Raw genomic sequence first — 11,934 nt, forward strand, 5'->3', positions numbered from 1 at the left:
TACTTGCTCCGTATATTTTCTTTTGGTAAACTACCATCCAGTTGTAAAGGAAAGCGTTGAACAAGCAACTGTTAAGGCAATGTCCCCTGACATGCTTTTAATTATGGTCTATAACGTGTCGGACGCAATTACTATCCTTGGTAGGAGCAATAGTAAAGCTCACCCTTATAATTTTTTCGGTCTAGCACAAGGTCCTGTCTTTGACCATACTATGCAACCACCGTTCTTACGGTTGACACCCGATTTGGTTCAGGTGACCTAATGAATTCCAGGTGAATTCCTAGGATTTTACGTTCAATGGTAATGAACGCATTTAAAATGGGTTTTTAGAAAATAAATCGATTTGTAATTTTGATCAAAATATTTTCTCGTTCAAGCTCGAGTTTAGATATCGTTGAATTCCATGAGTTTGAATTCTCAATCTTTAAGGTCAATCTCAAGGATTGAGTAATATCAGTCTTAAAAGCTAATTTTTAATCTTTAAGGAGATTATCCTTTCTGGGGATCTGATTCATTAGTCTTATCAAGCTAATTTGCACGGTGTCCCCCCCATTGTACGAGATAAATCCTTCTCATGGTTAGGATAAATCTGACCACTTGGCGACCCTGTTTGATGCTGAGGTCCGTGGATTTCCTGCTGATTTTAGTGATGAATTTTCTAGATTTTTCGTCAACCTACAGCTGGTCTGGACGACAACTTCATGACCTAAATCAAGAAGCGCGTTTCTTTTTCGAAAGACTTTACTTCCTTTTAATGATGGAATTGATTCATCGTGTAGATCCATCTCTTCTTTTCTTTCATTGGGTAAAATAGTTAATTTAGTCCAAAACAAAAGTATCTTCAATTATTTGTACAAAAATATGTGATATATATTTTGAATAAATTGGTGAAAATTTCCCACACTTGGCTTTTATTTTCCTTTTTATTGTCCTCTATTCCATTTTAAATGAATTCTAACATTTTGGTTTGTTTCTCAATTTATGTCCTTTTCGAGGTAACAATAATTTCGGTGTTAAAACCTAGTTTTATCATTCATAAATATGTATAAACATGATTTTGAGTTCATTTAATTGAAAATTTTGAAAACTTTTACTAGAATTGGGTAGTCAGTATATAAGACTAGGGCTATTCTTTATTATCAGAGAGCACTAGATTCTAATACAGCTACTGCTTTACTAGTATTTTTAATGGTAACCAAGTGTTTAAGATAAAAATTTTAAAAATCCGAAAGAATTTAACCCCTTCCCACACTTAAGATCTTGCAATGCCCTCATTTACAAGAAATCAGTAACAATTTAAATTATTGAGGGTGATTAGCGTAGAAATGATTAAATTTTACCAAAGTTTTCAAACATATTGTTGTTTGTGTTGAATGATAAATGGTGCACATCATTTGTTCATTCCGTCTTGTTGTTATTTCACATATATTTTGCATCTTGTCGTCAAAATTAGTTGTTTTTGCTGAACTTAATGCCAGTCTTTGAAAATGCGTTGTTTTACCCTGTTGTGTACATAAGATAAACTGCAAACATATATACATATTTTTGAAGTTTGGTATATTACCCCACATTCAAAAATTATTAAAATCTAATAATAAAAGTTAGAAAATTATAAAACTATTACAATATTAACATAAGTATCAACATTACAAATAATAAAATAAATAAAACTAAGTAGACTAGGGATGATACTGATACCAGTAGGGGTTCCATTAATAACCGTATGTGTTATAGAATGCTTCGGCTGGGTTATACGTAGGATACGGTGGTTGGATCTCTATAGACCAGGGAGGAAATACAGGCGATGGAGTAGGAATATAGTTTCTACCTACATGTTGGCAATGAGCTATGATTTGGTTTTGATGAACTTGCCAATCTTCAAATGCTCGATGTCTAGCATTTTCACTCTTGTGAAGCTATAAACCTTTGCATTTCTGTCATTTCATTTCCCCCTCCCACATTACCTGGCTGTTGGTTTCTCTCAACCTGTGGATGTCTACCATGGTATTGTACTGCGGCGTTATTTCGCCTCTTCAAAACCTTCGCACCATGGTATACATTTAAACCAATTGTATCGTGGGGTTCTGGTTCTTCGACTAATAATCCCCCCCGACTTATATCCACATTGAGATACTCAGCAATTAATGTAATAAATATACCACCTCCTATTATACTGTGTGGTCTCATCCCCCTAACCATAGCTGATAAATAATAACCCACACAATACGGTATACTTACAGCGCTTTGTGGGTCTCGAATACACAATGGTAAAACAAATCCTATTCATTTACCTTTTCCTTATTCTTACCTCTTTGTGTAATCGAATTAGCTAAAAACCTATGAATTACTCTTAACTCTGCTCTATCTATATCCAAATAAGAGTAATTTCCCCCTTTAAATCGGTGATGGCTAGTCATTTGACTCCATACACCATGCGTATCAAAATTTTCATCAATTTTCCTACCGTTCAATATCAACCCTCTACAATCGGCAAATGCTAACTCCTCAGGTGTATATATATGTAAGGCCTGAGCCATGTCTAGTAGAGACATGTGGCGCATCGAACCTCCTAACAAAAATCTAATAAAAGATCGATCGGTTAAACTAGCTACCCGATCATTTATTTCTATACTACACAATAATTCTTCACACCATACTTTATATACAGGTCTACGCATACTGAATAATCGTACCCAATCGTTAAAAGTAGAATTACCATACCTCTGTGTAAGTAATTCTCTAATTAGCCCGGCCAATTCTACAGCTTCTAATGGTCCCCATTCTATTACCCTAGGTACTTCAACAACTTTAGAATGAAGAGTATGCAAGCCCCTTTGGTATTTTGGATAATCTATCCAAAGTCTGTCAAATCTCAAGTTCGGGTGCAAATCTTCCAAGTGCATATCTGAAAATGTCATAACTGGATGAGGTATATCTTGTTTGTAGTAGTTATCCACCTCCTGTTGTTCCGCATTCTCAGCAGGAGCATTGCGAGCTTGGAATGAAGATTCACCCCTTTCAGTCTGCAAAACACATCAAACACAATTTTTGTGCATCCAAATACGCATTAGTGTCAGCAAAATCATCAATCAAAATAATTACAATGACATGTTCAATTTATATCAAACTTAAGCTCATTTTCATATTTTTATCAAATCTACACTTTTTCAAATAAGCATATACGAAAATGTACGCCAAGTTCATAAGCATTCAACTCATATAACATGTTAAAATAATCATTACTAACAATTAAACAAGTCTCAATTGGCAAATATATCAAATAAATCAAGTTCATGAATTTTAGACTTGAAAAAGTACACTTTAATTCTTAAAAATCATGTTTAGGCTCAAAGTTTGGATCATTTAACTACCTAAACATGTTACACTACTTAATTTAGTAATAATTCATGACAAAAATCGGCCATAACCTGTTTATATCAAAAAGCCCCAAATTTGCTCAAGAACACAAACCCTAGATTACTCAAAATTTGAAGTTTAAGGCTTCTAATCATGTTAAATAGCAGCAATCTAGGTTATACAAGCATAACACATAAGTAATTTAAGCATAATTACACTAAAAAGCATCAAAATCGAATTGGGTAAAAAATTGCTCAAGAACACTAATTTTCGGATTAAATGGTGTTTAGGTGTAGAAATTTACCGTTTTCCTTGAGTAATTCCTTGATAGCATCCTATTAACATGATTTTAGTAAAAGATTTGATGAAAAACGGCTAAAAATTATGAATTTTGGAGTGTTTGTGTGTGTATTTTCGGGTGTTTTTTCGCAGTATATGTGTGTGGGTGGTGTGGACTGATCAGTTCGATCCCTTTTATTTTTTTTTTCTGGGTTTTGGTCTCTCCGCGAGTCGCGGCATTTGGACCTTACAAACTCCGCGAGTCGCGGTGGTTTTTTTTTTTTTTTTTTAATAATCCTTAACTTATAAAACAAATATAAAATAAATTTAAAATTTTGTTTTCCTTTGTTTTAGGATGAGGTCATTTCGGATCGATGTCCTAGTCCGTCCTTCGACAAAATTTTAAAATTTGTCTATTTAAAGCGCGGTTTTAAAAGCAAAGATTTTTGGATTTTTTTTTAATGTTTTTGGCATACTTTAATTCAATAAGATTAAAAATAATGATAATAAAAGTTCTCGTCCCTCCCTCGGGTAAAGCAATTTCGGTTCAAAGACCTAAGCTTCAACTTACGACGAATTTTAAAAATCATATTTTTAACTTAACGAAATAAAGTAAATTTTTATTTTAAAATTCACACAACTTAAATTTAAAAATGCATAAAATTAAAAATTTACACCAAACTTAATTAAAAATGCATAATATTAAAAATTCACACCAAACTTAATTTTAAAATGCATAAAATTAAAACTTCACACCAAACTTATATTATATTTTTGTTTTTATACATACAAACTTAAAAATATCAATTGTTCAAATATTTACAATTTTAAATATATTAATTTAAAAAGTTTACAATATTAATTTAAGATTTATATATTAATTTTAAAAACATGGTAAAAATAAAATTAAAAATCTTTTTGATCTTTTATCCCACTTTAATCAATCAAATATTATCAAAAATATGCGCCCCTCTTTTCGGTAAAGTAATTTCGGTTCCATGACCTAATTTAACTCATGACGAATTTTTGAAATATTTTGGGTTGATTGATTAAAGATATTTATACCTTAAGAATAAACGTTAAATTTCGTAGTGATGTAATAAATTTTTGAATGATATCAATAATTTCGGTCGCCAAACCTAATTTCATAGAATACCAATTTAAAACTTTATAGCTAACAAATTAGCGTTTATTATCAAAAGGTTAAAAATGAAAATAAAAAATAAAAACTGTACAGACTTACCTGTGAGATAGTATTCTTAGTGATATGATCTATCCCATTCATAAGATAGTCGGTTTAATTGATTTTCCATGGCTACATAGGCGTAACCTCGAGCATTCAGTGTTTTTTCTTCTAAACATATGAACGGTCCGTCTCTGCATAAAGTAACAAATTCGGTGTTTGAATAGGTTTGATTATTTGAACATTTACCTTCATGTGACCATTTTCCGCATTTGTGACATCTTTCTAGGTGTCGTGCTCTTCTTTTCGCTTCGGATTTTGATTTTCCTTTACCAAATTGTAACTTATTATCTTCGCATCTGGATTCTTTTCTTACTCCCTCCAATCTTTCTCTGATTACTGATACTATTTCACTCGGAAGTGTGTCATTATTACGTTTAGTGATCAAAGCGTGTAGCATTAGACCATGGTTTAGTTCACAGGATGTCTTCATTTCGTAAAAACCTAAAAAAATAAAAATTCAGAATGGGGGGAGAAGACTAGTTCTTTAGGGTCTGCTAGGGAAAGACCATTCGGGTTCCATTTTTGAGAACTACACGAAAACAGACAATCTAACTCTAACAGAAATACATATTATCCTTTAAAGACTTGATTCTCCCCACACTTAGTTAGCTGTGGTATCGAAATTGTGATTAACTTCGTTGCCGACTTCCATCGGACTATCTATGTAGTGTTTAACTCTGTGACCATTAACTTTAAATTCAATCCCATTTGAATTTATTAATTCTACTGTTCTGTATGGGAAAACTCTTTTGACTATGAATGGTCCAGACCATCTTGATTTCAATTTTCCAGGAAATAGCTTGAATCGTGAATTGAAAAGAAGAACTTTGTCTCCTTCTTTAAATTCTTTTGAACTTCTGATTCTTTTATCATGCCATTTCTTCGTTCTTTCCTTATAGATTAACGAATTTTCGTATGCTTCATGTCTTAATTCTTCTAATTCGTTTAATTGGCTTAACCGTAGACGTCCAGCTTCATGTAAATCAAGATTACATGTCTTCAAAGCCCAAAATGCTTTGTGTTCAATTTCTACTGGAAGATGACATGCTTTTCCATAAACAAGTCTAAAAGGTGTGGTTCCAATTGGAGTTTTGTAGGCTGTTCTAAAAGCCCAGAGTGCATCCTCCAATTTAATGGACCATTCCTTCGGATTTGATCCTACGGTTTTCTATAGAATACGTTTTAAAGTTCGGTTGGTATTTTCAACTTGTCCACTTGTTTGTGGATGATATGCGGTGGAGATTTTATGAGTTACTCCATATCTTTTGAGAACTTTCTCAAGTTGATTGTTACAAAAATGAGTACCCCGATCACTTATTAAAGCTTTCGGTGTTCCAAACCTTGCAAAAAGACGTTTTAAAAAATTGACTACAACTCGTGCATCGTTAGTTGGGAGAGCTTGTGCTTCCGCCCATTTAGATACATAATCAATGGCTACGAGAATATAGAGATTATTATGAGATTTTGTAAATGGACCCATAAAGTCAATACCCCAAATGTCAAATAATTCACATACTTGAATGACATTTTGTGGCATTTCATCACGTTGACTTATTTTTCCGGCCCTTTGACAAGCATCACAGGATTTGCAAAGAAGGTGTGCGTCTTTGCAAATTGTAGGCCAATAGAATCCAGCATCATAAACTTTTCTTGCTGTTAGTTGAGGCCCATAATGCCCTCATGTTGGTCCTGTGTGACAATGGTTTAAAATTTTACTAGCTTCATCTCCGAATACACATCAACGTATTATTCTATCTGGACAACTTTTAAACAGATGTGGATCTTCCCAGAAATAGTGTTTTATATCACTGAAGAATTTCTTTCGTTTTTGGTACGATAATCCTTTTTCAAGGAATTCACATACTAAGTAGTTTGCATAGTCTGCAAACCATGGAATTTCATTATAATCTATCTTCAATAGATATTCATCAGGAAAGTTGTCTTGTATAGCCGATTCATTTAGAACTTCTAATTCGGGATTTTCAAGACGAGAAAGATGATCAGCGGCGAGATTTTCTGCTCCTCTTTTATCTCGGATTTCAATATCGAACTCTTGTAAGAGTTAGATCCAACGGATTAATCTTGGTTTGGCATCTTCTTTCGAAAATAGGTATCTAAGAGCAGAATGGTCGGTATAGACCACCGTTTTTGCTAGAACGAGATATGAACGAAATTTGTCAAAAGCAAAGACAATAGCAAGGAGTTCTTTTTCAGTAGTTGTGTAATTTGTTTGTGTTCCTTGTAACGTCTTACTAGCATAATATATAGGTTGAAATCGTTTTTCAATCCTTTGTCCTAAAACGGCTCCCATTGCAAAATAACTTGCATCGCACATTAGTTCAAACGGTAGATTCTAATTTGGTGTTATCATGATCGGCGCATTAGTGAGTTTCTCTTTAAGAATATTAAAAGATTTGATGCATTCATCTGAAAAGATGAATGGAGCATCTTTTTCTAGGAGTTTATTCATAGGAGTGGCAATTTTAGAAAAATCTTTTATGAAAAGTCGGTAAAAACCGGCATGCCCTAGAAAACTCCTAACTCCTTTAACATTGGTGGGATGTAGAAGTTTAGCAATTACATCTACTTTAGCTCTATCCACTTCAATTCCTTCCTTTGAAATTTTATGACCAAGAACGATGCCTTCTTTAACAATGAAATGGCATTTCTCCCAATTAAGTACTAGATTTGATTTTTCGCATCTAATAAGCATTCGTTTCAGATTAACTAGACATGATTCAAAAGTATCACCGAAGACTGAAAAGTCATCCATGAAAATTTCCATGCATTCTTCTATCATGTCGTGAAAAATCACCATCATGCACCTTTGAAAGGTTGCAGGGGCATTGCAAAGTCCAAATGGCATGCGTTTGTAAGCAAAAGTACCATAAGGGCACGTGAACGTGGTTTTCTCTTGATCTTCGGGTGCTATTGGAATTTGAAAATATCCGGAAAATCCATCAAGAAAACAATAATAACTATTTCCGGCTAATCTTTCCAACATTTGATCAATAAAAGGTAAGGGAAAGTGATCTTTTCTGGTGGCATCATTTAATTTTCTATAATCAATACATACACGCCATCCTGTTACAGTCCTAGTAGGAATAAGCTCATTTTTCTCATTTGTAATGACAGTTATGCCACCCTTCTTAGGCACGCATTGAACTGGGCTTACCCATGGACTATCATAAATTGGATAAATTAATCCTGCATCTAGCAGTTTAATAATTTCTTTTTTAAAAACATCTTGCATATTAGGATTTAGTCTTCGTTGGCGTTGCACATACGTTTTATGACCTTCTTCTATAAGGATTTTATGTGTGCAATACGAAGGACTTATTCGTTTAATATCATGAATCTTCCATGCAATGGCTGGTTTATGAACTTTCAACACAGAAATGAGTTGTGATTTTTCATTTTCGGTAAGAGAAGACGATATTATTACAGGTAATTCAGATTCACCATGTAAATAAGCGTATTCCAAATGGTTTGGAAGTGGCTTTAACTCTAATGTCAGTGGTTCTTCTATCGATGATTTATATCGATATCGGTCTTCTTCTTTTAGCATTTGAATTTCTTCTGTTGTTGGTTCATATCCATTAGCTATTAGTGTATCTAACATTTCAACTTCATCAATTGGTTCAGTTCCTTCTCCTAAAGAACATTCTCCTGTTCCTTGTAATTCTGGAAATTCTTCTAACAATTCTGCATTTGAGTCTATAGTTTGAATATAATAGCATGTATCATCTACAGATTGCGGTTGTTGCATTGCTCTATCAACTGAAAAGGTAACACTCTAGTCCTCTATACTTAGGGTCAATTTCTTACCAAACACTTCTATCATTGCTTTAGCCGTGTTTAAGAATGGTCTTCCTAATATGAGAGGAACTTGAGAATCTTCTTCCATGTCCAGAACAACAAAATCTACTGGAAATACTAAAGTACCAACTTTAACTAGCATGTTCTCCATTATCCCTCTAGGATATTTTATTGATCGATCGGCTAGTTGTATGCTTACTCTTGTTGGTTTCAATTCTCCAAGGTCTAGTTTAGTGTATAGTGAATACTGCATTAAATTTATACTAGCACCTAAGTCTGCCAATGCTTCTATTGAACTAAGACTACCCAGAAAACATGGAATTGTCAAAACTTTCTGGATCAGATAGTTTTACTGGTATCTTATTTAACAGCACTGCAGAACAATTAGCATTCATAGTAACAGCCGAGAGTTCTTCCATTTTCTTTCTATTCGAGATTAGATCTTTCAGAAATTTAGCATATCTAGGCATTCCTGAAATTACATCAATGAAAGGTAGATTTACATTTATCTGTTTAAACATATCCAAGAATTTGAATTGCTCGGCTTCAAGTTTCTCTTTTTTCATCTTACTCGGGTAAGGAAGTGGTGGTTGGTATGGTTTAACATAAGGTTTAGCCTTAACTGTGTTATCTTCATTAACCTTTTCAACTACCGGTTCTTTTTCCTTATCTTGTTCAGGTTATGGTTCTTGTGGAGTAGGAATAGCTTCATCAGAATTTTCAGGTATTTCAGGTGTTTAAGTGTTTTACCACTTCTTGTGGTAATAGCTTTAGCTGTTTCATTCCGGGAGTTAGCATTTGTATCACTAGGTAGACTTCCTGGTTTTCTTTCACTTATTAACCTTGCTAGGTTACTTACTTCTTGTTCCAAGTTTTGAATAGAAGCTTGTTGATTTCTAAATGCTTGAGCATTTTGTTCATTAGTTTGTTTCTGAGATGTGAAAAACTGCGTTTGAGTTTCAACTAGCTTTGTCATCATATCTTCTAAATTCGGCTTTTTATCATCGGGTTGTGGTGGTTTGTTTTGAAAATTAGGTCTTTGCTGGTTGTAAGTATTATTGGATACTTGTTGATTGCTAGGACCTTGTTGGTTGTTGTATGGAATATTTCGGTTATAATTCTGATTTTGATTGTAAATCGGTCTTGGCGGTTGATAATTATTCTGATAATTATTTCCAGGCCTTTGGTTTAGATATGAAACATTCTCTCTTTGTTCCATTGTTAATTCAATACTGAGACAATCTTTTGTCAAATGTGGTCCTCCACACTGCTCACAACTAATTCGTATTGAGTGTATATCTTTAGTCATCTTTTCCATTCGTCTCTCGACAGCATCTATCTTTGCAGAAATGGAATCTAAGTCATGGCTAGAATCGGCTCTAGCTGCTTTAGATGATCTAACGATATCTTTTTCTTGATGCCACACATGTGAGTGGGAAGCAGTGTTATCAATAATTTTGTAAGCATCAGTTTCGGTTTTCTTCATAATAGAACCACCAGCTGCTATATCGATGTCTTTCCTTGTAGTGATGTCGCATCCTTGGTAGAATATTTGTACTATTTGACAGGTGTCTAAACCATGTTGCGGACATCCTCTTAATAACTTTCCAAATCTTGTCCATGCCTCATATAGAGTTTCATTTGGTTTCTGTGTGAACGTAACAATTTCTCTTTGAAGTCTTACGGCTTTAGATGCAGAAAAGAATTGTTTAAGAAATTTTTCAACTAAAACGTCCCATGTATCGATCGCCCCTTCAGGTAACGATTCCAACCAATCTTTGGCTTCTCCCTTTAAAGTCCAGGGAAATAACATGAGATATATCTGTTCATCCTCCACTTCTCGGATTTTAAATAGTGTGCAGATCCTATTAAAGGTACGAAGATGTTCATTTGGATCTTCCTTCGGCGCACCACTAAATTGGCATTGATTAGTCACCATATGTAGAATTTGTCCTTTGATTTCATAATCTGGCGCATTAATGTCAGGATGAGTAATTGCATGACCTTGGCCAGTGCGTTTAGCTCTCATTCGGTCTTCCATACTTAAAGGTTCCAGATTCCCCATAATTGAATTTGTTGAATCGAAATCACTAGAGGATTCTGATTTAATGGTTCGTTCCTCAACAATCTCTGTTTGAATGATTGGTGGTTCCGGAGGAAAAATTAATGGTTCAGGATCTACGAATCGTCCCTGAATATTCTCCGGATTCTCAATTGTGAGGTCGGATTCAAAAAATGGATTATCGGAAATTTGACTTGGAGTACTTGGTTGACTGGATGACGATTCTAAAGAAAAATCAACGGCGGTAATATTAGCTAGATGTCTTGATCTAGTTACAGGTGGTGAACGTACAAAAGGTGGTGAACGTCTTGCTCGGTGCATTCACTGAATATCCTATTAGTTTTAAAAGGAAAGAAAAATTATATAAGTTATCCAATTAATAGACTTTTTTGATTTTGCCCACATTTCGAATAACCAAAAGATGCAGCAGAGGGGCAGGATTCGTTTGGTCTCAATATAATTGAGGACTGTTTGGCTCCAATAACCCGGTCCACGTACAAATCCAACTATTACTACGAACCAGAAAATTTTGATGTCTATCAATTTAACCACTTAAAATATTTTTTCGTAATTTTAAGAAATATTAGATAAGAAGTAGAATAAAAATCTATGTCCTAAGCCGTAGTACCTACAGAGGAAGGGGCACCGTCCCCGGCGTCCCATCCACGCACTCTGCTGAGACAAAACCAAGAGCGCGTCGAAAAATGAAAGAAACAGAGAATGACTATAAAACTCAAAAACACTCGACTAACCCAACCTTATTACTATCACTAACTTAAAATTATAATCGCAAATTGAGATTACTAATTGGAATGATAATTGATACATAGGTAAAAGGCGTCGAAAAATATTAAAGCTTACAAGTAAAACTATATCCCAAATGGCAATATCTTAAAAAGGTACTAAAACTTAAAAAGGCGTCGCAAAATTCTAAAGCACCTAAATCTTAGTCTAAAGAAAAAGCACTTAAGGGATTTTACGGCAAAGCCTAAAAATCTAGAAATAAAAATAACTATGGCAAAAACTGAGTTTAAAACTAAAAACTAGCGAAAAACACAAATATTACGCTAAAACAATTAAAAAGGGACAAAATATAAAAATATACTAAAAGTTATAAAAAGTACAATTTTTATAAAAATATTATTTTTATATTATTTATTTTATAAAATTA

The 11,934-nt window shown here is 33.8% G+C and overlaps 1 non-coding gene across 1 annotated transcript; it reads left to right on the plus strand.

Annotated features, from left to right (window-relative positions):
* Positions 1 to 10,275: 10,275 nt before the first annotated feature.
* On the plus strand, positions 10,276 to 10,382 carry LOC139860990 (small nucleolar RNA R71). Its single transcript, XR_011763613.1, has one exon. It is a non-coding gene; the product is annotated as a small nucleolar RNA R71 (small nucleolar RNA).
* The last annotated feature ends 1,552 nt before the right edge of the window (positions 10,383 to 11,934 follow it).

Source organism: Rutidosis leptorrhynchoides, chromosome 7, assembly GCF_046630445.1.
Source record: "Rutidosis leptorrhynchoides isolate AG116_Rl617_1_P2 chromosome 7, CSIRO_AGI_Rlap_v1, whole genome shotgun sequence".
NCBI classification, from domain to species: Eukaryota; Viridiplantae; Streptophyta; class Magnoliopsida; order Asterales; family Asteraceae; genus Rutidosis; species Rutidosis leptorrhynchoides.